The sequence below is a fragment of the Pogona vitticeps genome, chromosome 6 (genome assembly GCF_051106095.1).
Source record: "Pogona vitticeps strain Pit_001003342236 chromosome 6, PviZW2.1, whole genome shotgun sequence".
In the NCBI taxonomy this organism is placed as follows: Eukaryota; Metazoa; Chordata; class Lepidosauria; order Squamata; family Agamidae; genus Pogona; species Pogona vitticeps.
The window spans coordinates 15,163,184-15,181,929 of NC_135788.1; the positions used below are offsets into that span (position 1 = coordinate 15,163,184).

Below are 18,746 nucleotides of genomic sequence, written 5' to 3' on the forward strand. Positions count from 1 at the left end.
AGGTCAAAGACAGATTGATCTACAGAGGCCAGTAAAAGTTACAAGTAATTTAATTAGAGTTGTCCAAATCTGAAAATCATCTAATCCACTTATATACTTAATGCTAGAGAAAAATGTATGTGCAGATTGCTATGTTTGCCATTTTGGCACATATCTATAATTGAGAAATGGTTAGAAAGTTTTCCTAGCACCTGAAATCCTGTTGCTTAGTAATGCAAGTCACCCTAGAGTAGGCCCATTGAATCAGCAGACATTTGGTGAGTCAATTTCTCCATATATTCCACTGATTCAAATAGGCCTAATTCTAGGTTTTAGCATTTAAATCAATGGAACTTACAGCCGAGTTGACTCACCAAATCCCCACTGATTTAGTTGACCTACTCTAGAGCAACTTAGTCCATTAAACAACAAGATTTCAGCCAGTGCCTTCTTTTTAAGTACTTCTGATCTTTAAAAAAAAAGTGTTTTCCCCCTCCAGGCATATAAAAAGTAATATTTTACATGAAAGGTAATAGTCAAGTTTTGCAACCCAAGTCAATGGTGTCTCATGAACACGGGGAGGAGTCACTGGAGTATAAAATGTGCACACATTTGTTCCACTACAGCACTCCATAATTGGCACAAAGGGTTATTTAGGTATACACATAAAGTGTGCACAACAGAAAAACGTAAGAATGTGACAAACATGTACTTGGAAACACTTGATTTCTCAAAGTACACTTGTCAGAAAGATGTGAATAGCAGAAATTCCTTATTGAAAATATGTAGCACCGAAGAATGAATTGGTTTAGCCACTTGGGTGGGGAATCCTAAAGAAGTGGCCTCTGTTGTTTTTGGTTTAGAAAGAGAAAGCCCTGGAGAAGATGGAGCTGCTATCCCTCAAACGACAGGAACTGAAGCCTTAATCACTTTAATTAAGCGATGGACATGAATTTATGTGTATAAGGTGGAACAGGAGAGTGAGTGCTTCATAGTTGTTGTAAGCCGCCCAGAGCTCTTTGGGTAGAGTGGGCGGCATAGCAGTTAAATAAATAAATAAATAAATAAATAAATAAATAAATAAATAAATAAATAAATAGTGTTGTAGTGTTTTTGGTCCCATCTTTGTACTTTATTTTCAAGATTTTAAGATATTCCCAAGAGAAACTACTGGACTCTGTGTCTGGTATGGAACAAGAGAAGACCCCTGAGATACAGCCGTGTTCTGAGACTGATTTTGTGAATCTCCAACTGCACAATGAACGTTTCTTCAAGCAAGTCTTGAACAGATGCCTGACACTCAAGGGACATGCGTAATGCCCACTTTGGACAGTGTTTGTATTGTTTGCACTCTTAATATTGCCTGGTTTTAAAAATGGAAATTCTTGAAAGGTTAATTGTGTTTATAATATTCATTTAGAAATAAATATCCCATAAAATCCAAGTAAGAGGGTTAAGTATATCAACAAAAGCAAAGTAGGGTGCTGCTTATATATTGCCCCATAGCGCTTAATATACTCTCTGTTTAGACTTTTATTATGCAGGCTGTACATTGCCACGTTCACACACACACCCAGCAAGCTGAGTACTCAGTTTACCAACCTCGTAAGGATGGTAGGCTGAGTCAGCCTTGAGCTGGCTACTTGGGGTTGAAGCTGGGACATGAGCAGAGTTTTGGCTGCAGTACTGCAGTTTAACCACTGCACCGCGAGGCTCTAAGCCAAGATACATTTCTGTTAACATGTGAAGACGCCATTATGAAATATTGCATCTGTTTGCAGGAACAGGTTTCCATATACAGATTCCCTTTTGGATTGGGAACTATGTGAGTTCTCAAGAACAAACTGTATCAACTCTGATTTTAGGTTGCATGGGGAGGTCCTAGAAGGGCGTTTCTGCTTAAATACTGAATAACTCGGCTGGTGGTAACAAGAGTTTACTGCCTCAGCTTGGTAGGTGGGTGCAAGCAACCCCATCTCACAGATGACATACAGTGAGAACACTAGCCCATTCTCTCTTGGAATTCAGCAAAACCAGGTTTATGTGCATTCTCTATTTATTTGAATTATTTTTAATTCACCTTTCAAATCCAAGGAAGATAGTTGGGTGATACATAAGTGCAATGCATAAGTGACAGCTTCAAAAGGCTATAATATGAAACAACAATAAAACATAATAGTAACAACAAATCAGAAACATAAAAACAGCTGAACAGACTAGACATGAGCCAGCACAACACTTTAAAATGCCTTGGCAAATAAGTACATTCCTTTTAAAAAATTGCAAAGTAGGTGTCTGTCAATATTCAGTGCATAGGGCAGAGATGGGACATGAATACACAAAATGTTCCTCTAGGATGTCACGTGGACACATACACCAAAAATCTTTGTCTTGGCTCTGAAATCTCAGGGAACTGGGTGCATAAGACCTGGCAACCCTAGCTGTCACAGAGAGAAACCCCAATACAGAAATGGGTCCAACCCTGTAGTTGGCTTTTCAAAAAAAAAAAAAAAAAAAGGAGGGGAAGCAGGGAAGGGGGTGTCAACACAAAGAGATAGCTAGAAACAGAACTGCTGAATTATCACATTTAAAACCAGGAAACAGCATGACATTGAAATGGTCCGGTGTGTGAATTGTGATGATTTAGGTAAAAACAGGAATTGAAACTTCTAAGATCAGCACTGAATGAAATGTGCATTTCTGGAACAGGATTTGCTACTGCACTCTACTCAAAAATTCAGAATTTGCTCTTAGATAATATTTCATATTATGAGCTAGTTAGTTAACAATTTTGTCAAGTGCTTTGATAGCATCATTTGTAATAATACTAATAGCAGGATAGCCAGACCACTTACAGCAGTGGTTCCCAATCATGGGTCCTCAGATGTACTTGGACTAAAACCCCCAGAACGCTTCACAACCAGGATTTCTGGGAGTTGTAGTCTAAGAACATTTGGGTTGGGAACCACTGCACTACAACACTGCAGTTCACAAGGCTCAGCTGTTAAGTGTTCTCAATAAAGCTCTCTTAGTTGTAGCTAAACTATGGCGAGCTTGAAAAATGATGGGTTTGGGCTACAGCTCCCAGGCCAAAATCCTGTTAAGTGACTTCTGTCTGCACAATGAAAATGACATCAGCATTGGCAGCAGGTTGCCACAGGTTAAACACCTCTTTTTTTCAATTTTGGGGTGAAAGGGACTTTGTCTTATTGGTGTGCAGCTGCGCACATCCCAACATGGAGAAAGAACTTGCTAATCAGCAGCAGTCTGTCACTGCTGATGGCATCATGCTCATTTCGCAAGCAGAACTGTGCAACAGGATTTTGACTCCAGAATTTTTAGGAATTCTGGGAGGGTTAGTCCCCAAAACTAATTTTCCCAAGGTCTAATACCATACCCACAGAAATTGTGTATAGCGGACACACATGCACACTTTTGGAAGTTCTGCTTGAGAGTGGAGATGTCCGAATCAAAGGAAGGCACAACAGCCATCAAGAGATATGGTACTTTTGGTGAACTTGTGCCCAGAGGGAGGGTTCGGGTGTTTAGAGATGAGTGCAGAGACAGGGAGAAGGACCAATGGTTAGCTGACTGTGTCATACAGACAACAGCTTCAATGCCAGTATTCTTTAGCAGGGATGGATCATATGGGAGGAGCTACACAACAAATTACCTGAGAAATTCCCCACATGGCCTTAAAACTGGTTGGAAAGAAAGCAAAGCAAAATAAAGAGCAAAGTGAGCTGCTTATATACTGCCCCATAGTGCTTAAAGCACTCTCTGTGAGGTTTACAAGTTAATTATGCAGGCTGTACATTCTCCCTTCCTCCTCCAGTAAGCTGGGTACTCATTATACCGACCTCAAAAGGATAGAAGTCTGAGTGAACCTTGAGCCGGCAACCTAGGATTGAACTCCAGGTCGTGATCACAGTTTTGGCTGCAGTACAGCAGTTTAACCACTGCACCACAAGGCTCCTTAAACAGGAGCTGCACAGTATAATAATACCTTGTAGTCTGGGCCTGGTGTTGTGCCTGTTATGTTTATGGTTATTTGCCTTTGTGTTGTTAATTAAATATATATAAAATAAAAAGTCAGTATGTCAGCATGGACGCACAGACATGTCTGTGTACACAGACAGATAAATTTAAAATGGAAAATGTTACTTTTTTTAAAAAAAAGAATTAAAATGATATCATTTTATTACATAGGAACATCAACTTGGGAACAGTTTTTCTTCAATTATCGCAACCCTTTTCTTCAGTTATACTCTCCATCACATCACATTCCAGCCCTCCAGCTCCCTCCTCTTTCAGGCTCCAGGATAGGTTGACTACATGCCCATCCAGCCAATCACCTTGCTTCCTTGTTAACAAGCAGATTAGTCAGGGCTCGCGTCATGTATCTCCCTGCTTAGAAATCATTGGTCCATTAAAAATGTTGCTCTTTTTGAACTACACTTCCCAGATTCCATAGTCAACCTACTAATGTATTTGTTTGTAGTACAGATTACCGTATGTCACCAGAGATAGATTTGCCTATAATGTGAAAAATCTGCAATCAGGTCAAATCCAATTAAGGAACAATGTCCTTAGCAATCAACTGTGTACAGTATTTTTCAGGTTACGGGATTTATGCTAAAAGTACATATATCATGTATACTAGACTTTTCTTTAGAGAATTCTTTGGGCTATTGGGTTTCCTGCAGTACTTCATGCCAGCAGCGCACTGATCATGATAAATAGGATGAGGTAGTTATAACTACTGCCTGCATGAACTGTCTCTCTGTCTAGGGGGACTTCCCTAAACTGCTAATAATATGATTTATTTTCACATGTGAATGAATTTCCTAGGAGTCTAGTAAGTGCATCTTGAATTGGATGGTGAGAACCATATTGAGTGAACAGTCATATGGGAAGTTATCTTCTCCACCTCCTGCCCAAGATGGTCTAAAACAGTTTACACAGCTGCGAATGATAAAATATAGCAGCCATGGTAACCTTCTCTCCAGAACTCTGATAATGCATCAGAAATGAGGCTATTAGAATTATTAATTCGCATTAGCAGCTATTAAAATTACTACCTGCAGTTTCACAGCCTGCAAATCCTCTTTCTGTTGTTATGTGACAGTTCAGTTGCAGAAGGATCCATGCTGCTAAAGGGGAGTATAGCATTGTGTGGAAGTCATAGGAAGTCCAATGCATAATAAAGCCCATATTGAGATTTATACAGCTGCTTTGTAATGCAAGTGAAGCAGATGTAATAGTGTGTTGTTTTAATGATGGCAAGGAACCAATCCAGTGTCACTGGAATTAATAAGAACTGAACTCTGACTGCTTTTCTGGAAGCAAACATAAGAAATTCAACTTCAGGCTATTCCATTACATACCAAGCAGCATACAAAATATTCTACCATGGTGGATAATAAACAAAGCCAACAGAATAAGAGAACTCGGCTGCACATTTGAGCCAAAGCTGTAGGAGAGACTTAGCAAAATCGTGTAGCGTCTTGGCTCCTTTCCTTTCAGCTCTCGCTCGTTTAATTCAAAAAAATGCAACTGCACGCTGTTTCAAGTAAGAGAAGAAACAGCATTATACAGAGGCCACAGTGGGATATAATCATGGGAAGCAGCACCAAAGCAAAGAGATTTTATTTATGGAAATGAGCAGTGGAAAGAAATGCACAAGCAGCAGTAAAAATCATAGAGGTATAGGGAAAAACAGTGGTGCCCCGCATAGCGATGATAATCCGTTCCGGAAAAATCATCGCTATATGGATTCGTCGCTATGCGGAACAAAAAAGCCTATAGGAATGCATTAAAACATGTTTAACGTGTTCCTATGGGCAAAAAACTCACCGTTCTGCAAAACTCCTCCATACAGCTGCCATTTTCGCTGCCCAGTAAGCGAGGAATGGGCACGAAAACACTGCGGATGGCCATTTTTTTAACCCGGTGGCCATTTTGGAACTGCCGATCAGCTGTTAGGAAAACATCGCAATGCGAAAATCGGTAAGTGAAACAGCTTACTGATCATCGCAAAGCGATGTTTTACCATTTAAAACATTGCAATGCGATTGCAAAAATGATCACAAAAAAATCGCTATGCGGATTCAACGTTAAACGGGGCGCCCGTTATGCGGGGCACCACTGTATAGGAAACACAAGAGAACTTGAGACAGAGGTGGGGCATTGGCTATCAGAGGCTTATTCTGTGTTCTTAAGTGTGTCAAAGCTAAATAAAGACCTTGATTGAGAATTTCTCCTTTCACCCTAATCCAAGGACGGGTGATTTTCCAGATATTGTTGGGCTGCAATTCCCATCAGTCCAAGCCAACAGAGAAAATGGCGAGGGTTACATTGCAAAAACTTCTGCAGAGCTACATGTTGCTAGGGTTGTCTGATCATCTCATTCCCTGATATTTCAAGGCCAAAACCTGAGACCACAGGACAGCTCCTTATGGTGTCAGAGAGCAAGGCGGGCAAGGGGTATGTTTTCCTTCTAGGATTTGCAGCATGGCGCAAGAGCTTTTACAACAAGAAGGTCCATGAATTGCAACTGGTGTACTCTATTTCCTCCTTGCTCCAAATGACTCAGTAGACCCAGTCAGTCCACTAAAAAGTCAGGGGCAAGGAGAAGGGACATGCGTTTGGCTCCAAATGACAAGATGGCCAAGTGATGGGACATGCACCTGACCGTTTGGGGCCACATACATACAAACACCTTCATCCTGAACTGCTGAACTCTGCTGCCAACTGGGTAAAAGTAGGTTCCCAATATTACAAGTCACTGGACACAGAGAAATCAAGCTATCTCCTCCTCACATGTCGCTCTGAAATGTGTATTTTGTGAATGTCAGAAAGAATAAGCACATAAAGGTCTTCTGTGAGTCTTTGTTAGGGTTGTCAAGCCAACAGCATTGCAGGTTTCAGGCCCAAATCACAGAGTCCAGAGCCAAAAGCTTAGACAAAAGGACAGAATCTTTGATGACACACCTTTGATGACACACCTTTATGACATCACAGATACAAGGCAAGAAAGATATGAGGGGGTGTTCCTTCCAGGCTTTGTGCTGCTGCTGCCAATTTTTATGCTACAAGAAAGTCTGTGAGCCATGATGCTCCACGCCCTCCCTTGTTCCCAGTGGCATGGTGGGCCCAATCCTGGCATGGAAAAAAAGTCACAAGGAGCAGAGAAGGGACTGGGGGCAGAGCCTGTGAGTGCACTGAGCCCACCAACCTATTTAGGAGCAACACAGAAGCCTTCGTGCTGTGCATGACACCTGGTGCCATCGCGAATGGATGGAGATTGGTGCCTGAAGTTTAAAGCCATAGCACAACCCAGAATCAAACCTCCTTCTCCAGTGCCATTCAACCTAAAACTTGGCTCCCAACCTGGAGAAGCATAGCAAGTAGAGATGGGAGACAAATATGAATATTGCCACCATAGGGGACCAGGCCCTTTCAACACTCTGCCCAGAGCCAGCCTGAACCACGCACCGGGCTTCGAATGGTGGGGAGACTCATCACCCCATCTCCTTGCCAGAGTGAACAGTGGTACAGGGAGGCGGGGAAAGTGCCAGCTACTTCCATGACTGGTGCAATGTTTCCAATGATGGCCACATGCACCACACAAAGCCCGGTGAGTGGACCGGACTGGTACTGGAGGGAGGGTCGAAAGGGCCCGGCCACCTGTGGTGGCGGTATTTATATTCTTCTCCTCTGGGAGACGAATACAAATATCTCCAGTAGCAAGTCCCTAAGGCTTCAGCTAGCGCCCTGAGGCCTGCAGTCCTACAGGATGTTCCATGCACCTCCCTGAACAGTTGATCTTCAATAGGTTTCACCCTGTTCCAAAAACAGGTTGTGCAAATGAAATGTTACTACGGTAAGAGAAATAGAAAGTCACCAAAAAAAAGGTGATCACCAAAGATCACCAAAAAAAGATCACCAAAAAAAAGGTGATCCAAATTCTCATCCTCAAAATCATCAAACTATATCTCCTCACCATTGACTATGTTAGCTAGGGCTGAGAGGAATTGCAATCCAGCATTATGGGAAAGGCCATGAGTCATTTATCCACATGATATACAAAATGATAGAGATGCCACAGCAGAAAGTAGCACCCTCCTGATTTGCTTCTACAGCATTGCTCACCATCATCATTATTAAAAGCTGCTGGTACTTAGTCCTGTTTTCTACCCACCTCTCTTTATTGCTCTTTCCCACCCACCTCTATCCAAGCCTTGTATTAAAACAAAGCAGACGACCCAACTGGTATCCTCCTTCCAGAGACTGCAGTTGGCACGACTTGCTCACTTAATTTTTATAGTACAATCTATATGAGAGATTATTTCAATTTCTTCTTACAGGCTGCGGTGGAAAAGCAGTGTGAGACTCTTACCGACAACAGCTTTGGGAGTTTATTTGGAAGGCTACAAGGACACTCTTTATTTCCTCATAGATCTCTCAAGGGCCTAAACCAATTAGTAGTTATTAGAAAACAAATTAGGATGCATTTTATTTTTCCATATGGCAAAAGTGTGATCTACAGCACAGGGGTAGGGTAGCAATATAGCGCTGCTGATGTCTTATGATGAATAATTTATTTGGCAAGTTGTGCCTTTTTGTCTGATTTTTTTATTGTTCATGAACAAAGTATTTTAATAAATCCATTCAATATTCAGACTGCCTGAGCTGCCATCATTCATATATGGATAAATGAACGTAGTTCATATACAGGCAATGCTTTGCGAGTTATTTGACAATCAGCCTTCACAGTTTCATTTGCTTGACAGAATGGATGGGTAGATGATAGGCCTGTATGTAAATTCCCCTGAAAGGATAACGTGGCTGAAATCCAGTAGTAAGTTGCATCTAGAGTAGACCCATCGAATCAGTGGGAATTTGGGGAGTCAACACTCATGTTAGTTCCATTGTTTCAATGGGCTTATTCTGGTTGCACTTTACTACTGGATTTCAGTCATCGAATCTACCTGCTATTTTTGTGTGTGTGTGTGTGTGTGTGTGTGTGTGTGTGTGTGTCAGAGACAGGGAGGGAGGGGGAGAGAGAGAGAGATGTGTGAATGCAGACTCTGCTTGGAGTTCATACGCATAGGCCATTGTGTAAATAGGGCCTTACACAAGGATCAGATGTAACAAGGAACTAGGATCCTATGTACAGTCCTGACACTGACCACCATATGTGTAATTCCATGTAAAGCAGATATCTTTGCATGGCTTGTATGAGTCACACAGCAATGTTAGTTCATACACACTGAAATCCCAACCAGCTCAATGCATAGCAAATTCAAAATGTCTTTCTTACTGAAGATAAATGTTGTAGGCAAATATTTTTATCTTTACATCTTACAGGTGATTCTCAGATCTTATGACTTCCAGATCTTATGGTCTGGAAGTAATTTGAGTCATTTTAGAGCAAGTATTTAGAAAACCATGGAAGAATTCTGGCATTTTTAAATACATTTTTTGTTTAAAGATGAATTATACATATAAATTATAAATTTAAGGATTGTGCCAACCTTTTGCTATATATTGCTGTTAGCTCTGAATGTTCAAAGATGTTAAACCTTTTAATAAAAAAATAAGGTGTCACTGGAGTATTTTTCTTTTTTACTCACTGGGAAAAAGTGCACAAGCCGATAAAAGCGTTGTGTTCACAGTGCAGCCTGCTTCTATCTTCATGCAACAGACAATGGCTTTTTAATTCCTCAAAATCATATTTATATATATTTTTTGCAGAATCTACATAGAACTAGAACTAGAATATAAACATTTTGCCTCCCATACAAAAAGTTGTCATCAAAATCCTTGAGATCCAGCCATTAGCCGTGTGAAATTTTGGGGTTTTAAAAAAACAGATCTATTGTAATTTGCCATGAATTATCTCGTTGGCCATGTCAATGTTTTGGAACACAAAATTCCAAGATTATTTTAGTAGGTTGGGCCATTCAGAGTGAGCATCAGAATTTACAGTCGTTTCAAGCAATATAATTAATTAATTGACATCAGCAAGTAGCCAGACTGGATTAGGTCTGTAGCCTCATAAAATATCCATGACTGGCCCAAAAAGCATAGCGCTCAACATTTACTTGATCTACCCTTAAAGGTAGCATCAGGTATATAGCTATATAGTGTCACGACATAATTCCATATACTATGTGGTTCCTCTGTTGGCCAAAATTGGCTGGGTGAGTCACCAAGGAAGAACACACAGCATGGGAAGTGCGATGCCAAAAAGGGGAAGGGAAGTAGTGACCAGGATGATCTCTTTCAAAAATAAATATTGCCACATTATTTAGTGATCTTGGGTCTGGGCCCAGCCTTGAAAGCACTGGTTTCAACTAAAACTGGAAAGAGGAAGACATTTGCTGTTGCCTTAGTTACTGGTCACAGAAATGTTCACCTGTACAATTCTATTTGCAGTGGATGGGAGATGTACAAAGCAGCTTCATGGTTTATTTAACACACATACACACACACACAAACCTATACCCAATGGAATTTGGGCAAGAGAAATTCCAGTAAATTGTTCGCAGTATCTTGACTATTCCTGAGTTTTTAGCTTAACATTATTAGCAGGAAGTTATCTATGTTGTTCTTCCTCCAGCACATTCTGATTGCCTCAGGCAAAATCTTGAGAATCTCCTTCTGGGAACACATACGTACGGCTTTAAGTTAGATTTCAGTCCTGGTTATGTAGGTCAAAAAGGGAAAAAAAAACACAACCTGCTTTAACACAATGCAGCTACAACATGATGGTAATTGAAAATGGTGGAGATTACTAATACTTAAAATTAGTGAAGCTTGGAGTTCGTTCTGACACCGTGAGAATGAATTTGCAAGCTTTATCCCTATGTTGCTATGTTTCTATCTTTGCTGCCTGACCAGAGTCGTATTTTCAACTTTTCAGGACATCTAAATAAACACACACCTGTCTGTTTATAAGAACATTTAAAAACCTAAAATAAAAGATAATATTTAGGATATCCAGTTCAATATGATTAAACGATTATGTGCCATCAAGTTGATTTTGACTTATGGCAAACCTTGCTGGGGTTTCCTATATATAAATTGCTCATAAGTAATTTGCCACTCTTTTTTGCTGGGAGTGCTCTGGGATTATGTGGCTTGCCCAAGGTGACATAGGCTTGCTGTTCTCAGGACTGACTTTCGGATTCCTAGCTCTGCAGCCATGCACTCCAACCAACTCAGCTTTCCAGTCAGAAACCAAAATAATAGGAAACAGGAGAAGACAGCAATGAAATTGTCTCTTCATTGTGATTTGGTTCCAGAGCTGTACGAATGGACCTCAATTTCCTACCCCATCTCTTCCATGGTTTACACAGTGTAGTACAATTTTTTATGTTCATCCACATATGCACATCCCTTATTAGGCTTAGATGACCTTTCAAAAGACTCTCCAAAATGGAGGTCATGTAATCAGCCCCCAAATGAAAGTTCAAGAAGCAGACATTCTCCACAACAAATTTCCCCTTCATCGCTCCACAATCATCTGTTCATTATAAGAGGGAGATGTTTGGTTCTGATCAGGCTTTCAGCATTATTATTATTACTGCTATGTAATAATGATTTCATTGTGAGAAGAACAAAAGTTACTACAGAACTGAAATCAAGTTATTGTTTACATCACAGAGTTAGCAATTATTTTTTTCAAAAAACTTCTATTATGTGTAGTATATAAGGCCCAGGGTAAATGAAGAATGGTCACCTGGCATGGATTATGGAGATTTCACTATAGACAATAAATCAGGAGATTTCACTATAGACAATAAACATGCTGACCTCAGTCCTTGGCTGTAGCATGAGATAACTCAGACTGCTGGACGACAAGAATGGTTGTTTCATTCTGCATTGGCTGCCAATGGCCTAAAGGCACCATTACAGCAACTGTGGGCTGCCAGGATGTAAGAGGGCCTTTTACTGTAATCCTTTTCTCTCAATGACAGATTGCATTAGCGCAGAAAGTGGAACAGCAAGAGAACCCTACCAATGTCCCATCTTAGGTGGATTCCAGTCTTCTTTGCGATGTATGTCATTCATAGGTATCAGAAAAAGACAAATAAAAAAGGTCAGCCTCTCGATTAGGCATAAAGCCATGGATATTTGGTCTATCACTAGATATCCGGTGTTTGAATAGCTCTATCAGTGGGATATTTGGTCTGTCCGAGGCTCCGATCAAAAGGATTAAGAGAAGTCAATGGTTCACTGGGTCTGCTCTTAGTTTGGGACTATCAACAAGTTACTGGCCTGAGTACCCAACATTACTAGTATGCCAGAAGGTTGCAAATGGGTAAGTAGGAGTGGGAACCTGTATGTTACGCCAGCAAAAAGACAAGAAGAATTATTTTTAGTAACTGTTATGAGAACACTACATCCCACACTACGTTCCTCCACTGGGAAAAGGTGAGGCCCACCTTTTCCCAGTGGAGCCATGCTTCTCCCACTCCACTAGCTGTCCCATCTATTATTACCCAATGGATGTCCATTCCCTGGAGCACCCTGGGAATCTGGGAAGGCTTTTGATGGCCCAGCAGAGCAGGATGATTTGAGTGAACTGGCCTTTTGCTTCTCTCTATGGTTGAGACTCCTGGTTACCTTTGGGCCCTGGGACTATGGACTATGAGAAGATGAGTCCATAATCTAGGGCCCTCTGTGAAGGTGTGATGGTCTCCCATCTGGGTCAAATCATGCTCTGGGTCAAATTCAGAAGCTTGCCTTGGTTTCCTGTCTCCTTTATCCCAAAGTCTTTCTCGTCCATGTTTAAAATCCTCTCTCTGTGTTTGTGTGTGTCGGCGTGTGTGTGTGGTATGTGCATGGTGTGTGTGTGTATCACAACCCTTATGCACCCCCCTCTTTCAAATTTTCCTCTCAAATCTGACACTTTCCCAGAAAAATTAAGATTTTTCCCCCCCAAGGTGGTGCTGGATATGAGGTGAGGGTAAGAAACATCTCCCCTATATCTTGCTGAATTTAAGGCATGAAATTGCTAATTCCAAATAACATTGTTGGGAGAAATAGGTCTGAAAGGAGCATGAGAAATTTGTCTATATATACTATATTTTAAGGTGCATAGATTTTGCTGTATAGACAATAATGATATGAACAGACACTTCTTCTTGCAACTTCTTATGTACAATCCTCTATGTTCCTAGGAATGGCAGGAAATTAATACACACACACACACACACACACACACACACACACGTACGTACGTACGTACGTACGTACATACATACATACATACATACATACATACATACATACATACATACATACATACATACATACATACATACATACATACCACCTATCTGGCCAAAGGCTACTCTGTAGGATTTACAACATACACAAACAACATAATTAAAATACAATTTAACAGAAAAGAAAAACGATAAACTACAAATGAATAGTGCAGTCAAAACATAATGTATTTGGATTATATTACAGGACATAAACTTGTTCATATCCATAATAATTCAAGTGGAATTTCAAACATAATAATTCCTATTAATTCAAGTGGAACCACAAACTTTGTTTAACTTTGTGCCCATGGTTACGAGGGAAGCATTTGAGACTTTGTGTGAGATAAACTGATACTGCAAAAAAAATCATCCGGGAAACAGCTGAGTAGGAGAAGCTGCTCAAGAAATCAGAAGAATACTGCAAACTTTTTAAGAAGCAGGTTAAGAAAACAATTTGGACTAAGCACTGGATCCTGCTTGCTAGGGTGTTAAACAAATTAGCTAATTAAGTTGCTGAACCATTCTGCAAGAACAACAAACGTAGCACTAATATTCTAGATAGGACAGCACAGCATAGCAATTCTTGAAATAGCAGCTTATGAAATGCCTCATGGATACTATACCCTAAGGATATAACATTATTAATTCTTCATTGGCCTTATGGCTGTAAACCCAGAAAACATGGCTGGAAAATAGGGCAAGTGTATCCATATAATAAATATTGGTTGTAAGCAAGACTTAGGCGGTGCAAACCCAGCTGGCACTAGGGCTCATTGGCTCACCACAAAAATGGGTACATGGGTGCTGTGCTTCTGCTAGGGCAACACCCCAAGAAGCCAGGAATGAAAGAGACGGAACTAGGAGACACTTCAGTCCGTAATGCCACTTGGAGTAAGAGGGGAGGGGAGCACCGTGTGCCCATTTGCAGAATCAGCTGGCATAAACACAATTCTTGTCCTTTGCCAACCTCATTTGCCCCACCTTGTGATACTACAAGTGCCCACATCCTGGGTCTCAGGTTTGATCCTGAGTGTCATGGAATGGGATGCTGCTGACCTGGAGAAGCTGTGGCCTTTCAAATATTGTCAAATTCCTATTCCCATCATCTTTTGTGATCCTATCAAAAAAATGATATAGAATGGGAGCTGCAGTTTGGTGATATCAGGAGATCTGCAACTTCCCAACTACACTTGAAAGACCCCATGGACTTCGAGCGTTAACTCTTCATTTTCAGCCAGTTCTACAGTATTAGAAGCTTAGAGTCTTTTTGCAGAAATTCCGCAGATATTGATTTAAACTAAGCAATTTTTGTGCACAGATGGGGAGCAGTAAGTCCAACTTATACTAGTACAAAACATCCTTAGTCTTTTTCTGACACTAGGTAAATAGTACTTCCTTAATTTCAAGCAGTTGGAAAGGAGATGGTGTAGCGGGGAAAGAAGGAGGAAGAGCTGTGACATCATCTTCCAAAGCACAAGCGTAATTGATGGACTTTCCATGCTTTGGAAAGTGAATGAGATGGCAAGACTTCCATCAACTGGTGTTGCTTGTAACAGCATAGCATAGCATATACTGTAGGAAGTCAGGATAAGAAAATGAATTAAATAAATGGAAGGTGGAAACTTTTTTATTTTTCTTTAGAAATAAGACGTCTATTTTACTTCATAGACATTTAAATTATCATGCTCCTTTGTAAGATTATTTACATCACAATTGTTTGAAGACCTAGTTAAATCAGTGTATTCGGGTTAAGGACTGATGAGTTAAAGCTTACTCCCCGGTAACTATGCATACAGTCACAACCATGTTGATCCTTGTAAGCAGGCTAAATTTTTGCTTTGCACCCCTGGGAATTACACATTAGACACTAAATTATATGTGTATTAGTGCGCCAAGATGACAGATGCTATTTGTACATACATTTCTCTAATACCTGCACTCCTCTCAGTGTTTGAGTTACATTTTCTCTGTGCCCTGTTGAAAAGGGATCTCAGTTTTGCTCGAAACTTTCACTCTTTCTTCAACCTACTCACACAAGATTCTTCACAAGAGAGGATTGTCATGCCTATTTCTTGCATGAGGCGCAAATAAAATGTAAGCAAGGCGATGTTCCTTATGCAGAACATAATATTTTCCATTTCTGTTTTGGGTTTCTTGTTTGTACACTCTAGGAAAACTAGTCTCAATTTCAGTCAATGAGAAAAGGAGAGGATCTCTAATCTCCTTGAAAACCTCTCTTGTCCAGAAAGTACTCCTAATTTATATGATGCATCATCTCTACTGTGTTCTTAAACACCATGCTGGCCTATGTGCATAATTTATGCAAATTGCAAGTATATACAAATCCTATTTTTCTCATTGTGAAAGACTTCTTGACCTGTCGGGGGTTTTTTCCCCCTGTGGGTATCTTTTAGTAAAAGCATAGCTATAACCTTCCTGCCACCTCTTTTAACAGCATCTCCCTAATCCTTAGGTAGCATGCAAATCCTTTTTCTTTCTTTGAAAATGTTTTCCACATTACGTCCTGCATTCAGAGCTGTATTTCAAAGTGTCATTTTAATCCTTTTTATCTCAGCGATAACCTCAAATATGGTTCCCATCTTAAGTATTCTGTGCACATTTCCATGTACTTCCCTGAAAGCTCTATAGAGAAATGAATGCTTTAGGCAAAGTGAACTCTGAACTTTTGTGACATCAGAATTCTTAATGTTAGTATATTGTGTGCAGCTTGTATGGCTTAACCTAAATTCATAACAAATGCATTTTCTTTATAAAGTTTGCACCAGCTCACATCACAAATAAACAGACCTGGTTCAACACTAAGAGTTGTAGTGTGCGTTCAAAAGAGTAAATGTTGAAAGCTGAAACAAAATATTCCAGTCAAGTTCAAGAATGCATCTGTGGAGCAAAGTTGATGATTTAAAAAAATTATAAAATTATAAACACTGCATAATGTCTATCCATGAGCTATTAATGGATTTGGCATCAGGCAGTTTGGAAGTAATGACATTGTCTTGATTTGACACATCTGAGTACTTACAGGTCATGATGACACCATAAAAGTTAATGTGCATATTCTTTTTTAAATACCATTAGTACGCCGGGGAAGTCACGCCTGTAATGAAATTGTCTTTAAATTAAAAAGGGATATTAAAATAAGCCAAAAATGTCCTTTAAAAATATTCTAACACTGGGGAAAATGAGATTATTCTTGATTGCCGGAAAATGAGAATTTTAAAAAAGAAAAATCATTCTGTCTTGTTACTATTTGGGGATTCTCTGATGACACTGGCAACTCAAAGTTAGACCTGTGGGAAGAGGAAGGTAGAGGGGTGCAGTTTGTTTGCACAGAAGCAAAACTGTTTGAGGTCAAGAGAGTTTATCGTCTCTCACAAACAATTTACAGTACAATGAATGGAGAAGGATAAACCCATTTCTTCGTAGTCTGAGTAATGTTCTCAAATGTTTTTACCCATTATCCTGTTCCCTTTTTGAATTAATCTCTGAAATTTGTAGGGCAATACTCCCAAAATGCATATTTAAATTCTGCTGAAATAGATAATTTCAAAATGAGCTTTCTCTGGCATTTGCCTTTCAATCCATATTTGGATAAGCTTAAACTGCCAGGGACAGCATTGCAGTGTCAAGTGGTATCAGAAGTATATGGGATAATTGTAACCTAATCTGCACATTAGCCCTCCTGAAATGAGTGAAGTCAATTTTTATAAGAATTTGTGAAGAAATTGAGCAGTACCCAGGGGTTTCTATTTGCAAAAGGTAATAATACATTGCATGGGGGGTAAGGATGTCTTCTTCCTGCACCCCATAAACTTGCCCTAGAAGACTTAACTCCTTTGCAGAACATGCTTTCTGCAGATACAGGAAGACTGGTTCTGGGATATGAGCTGAGGACAAATTCTGCAGGGGACAATTTTTACCCAGCTGTGATATACAGTGGATCAAAAAGAAAGCAGATTCATCAAGTAAGTTGCCAAATCAACTCCATCACATTCATGGAGATTCAGAGTCAAAACCTGAAACCACAGGTTAGCCCCTTGTTATGTCACAGGAATAAATCCTTGCGATCCTCATCATCATAGGCATCCTTCAGTCTCGAGAGAATATGGTAACATGCTCTGTATCGAGAAGTGTCCTCTCCAGAGCATGAAGCCTGGGCAAAGTAGTATGGAGGATAGGCTGTTACCCAAGCAGCAAATCCCCCCTCTCCACATTGCTGAAATGGTCCAATGGAAAGGCAAGAGCCAATACAACTGGTTTCAGCAACGTCACAGGAGTTGGCAGAACGACACGAACTGCCTTCGGGACTCCAGCTCCAGATTTTACCTCTAGGTTAACTCCTGAAGCCTTTTCCATGTGTGGATGTAGCCACAAGGCAGTGGAGGTTTGAAACTGGATCTAACAGAGGTGAATCAAGCCAAGGTTGGGAGGGGATTAGAGCTCATTCTTGTGACAGCAGTTTTCAGAAAAGGGCACAAAAGCCTTCTGGGTAAATGTGTCTGGAATCTGAATAAAAACTGGCTAACAAGGTAATATGGAACAAGAGCCTTGGCACCAACTAGGATAAGTGAAGATGGGGGCTGAGGCTTTAAAGCCACTCCCCACACAAATGTTCTCCTCCTTCAGTATCATTCACCCTGAAATTTGCCTCTTTGCCTGAGACTGATGGATGCACACCAATTGTAGCCACTAATAACAATCTTAGAATTGAAGATCTGGAAGGGACTCCATGGGTCATCAAGTCCAGCCCCTGTGAGGGATGTACCCTGGAGAATTAAACTCCCAGCCTCTGGCTCAGCAGCTAAATTCCTAAACCACTGAGCTATTCAGTAGTTCATTATAGAAAATAGTAGAGGCACCCACACTGATTAATAAACAGTTGAAAACCCATGCCTAAGAGTACATAGTGGTAGGGAGTGTGCCAAGGGTCAAAACACAGCAGAGAACAGGAATGGAGGAGAAACAGTAATATGCCAATTTGAAACAGATGAATTCGTGTGGAATTGTGGACAAAGAATGTTGGACAAAGCAAATTGTAAAAGGAGATAAATGTGGACAGTGTGGAATGGGGGTGGTCAGCTATCCCCCAGATCAGCAATTTGAGCACATCATGGATCCAGTATAAGGGGAACTTAAAGATTGAGGTGATGTGATTTCACACAGTCTTGTGAAGAAGAGAATGTAAGTCACGTGGATACTCTGGATGACTTGAAAAGAGTAACACAGCAAGGTAGAACGCTTGGAAGAAGCCAACACAGCTAATAAGGTGATTACAACAATGTATATGAAATCTGGTTTATTCACAGATCTGAAAATCAGATTGCTGAGATGGGTACAGTAACTAGTATGAACCAAAACAGAAGGCCTGTGGAGGGAATTTCACACCCACACAAGACAAAAGATGTAGCCTGTTGAACAACGCAGCTGAGATTTTGTGCAAAATTCAAAATTATTTTGTGGGAAAAG

At 40.3% G+C, this 18,746-nt stretch overlaps 1 long non-coding RNA gene across 1 annotated transcript in view; it reads left to right on the forward strand.

Moving 5' to 3' along the window:
* Positions 1 to 17,321, forward strand: part of LOC144583797 (uncharacterized) — a 103,319-nt gene extending 85,998 nt beyond the window's left edge. The window contains exon 2 of the long non-coding RNA XR_013537748.1: positions 1,123 to 17,321. This is a non-coding gene — a long non-coding RNA (uncharacterized LOC144583797). The remainder of the gene's footprint in view (positions 1 to 1,122) is intronic.
* The last annotated feature ends 1,425 nt before the right edge of the window (positions 17,322 to 18,746 follow it).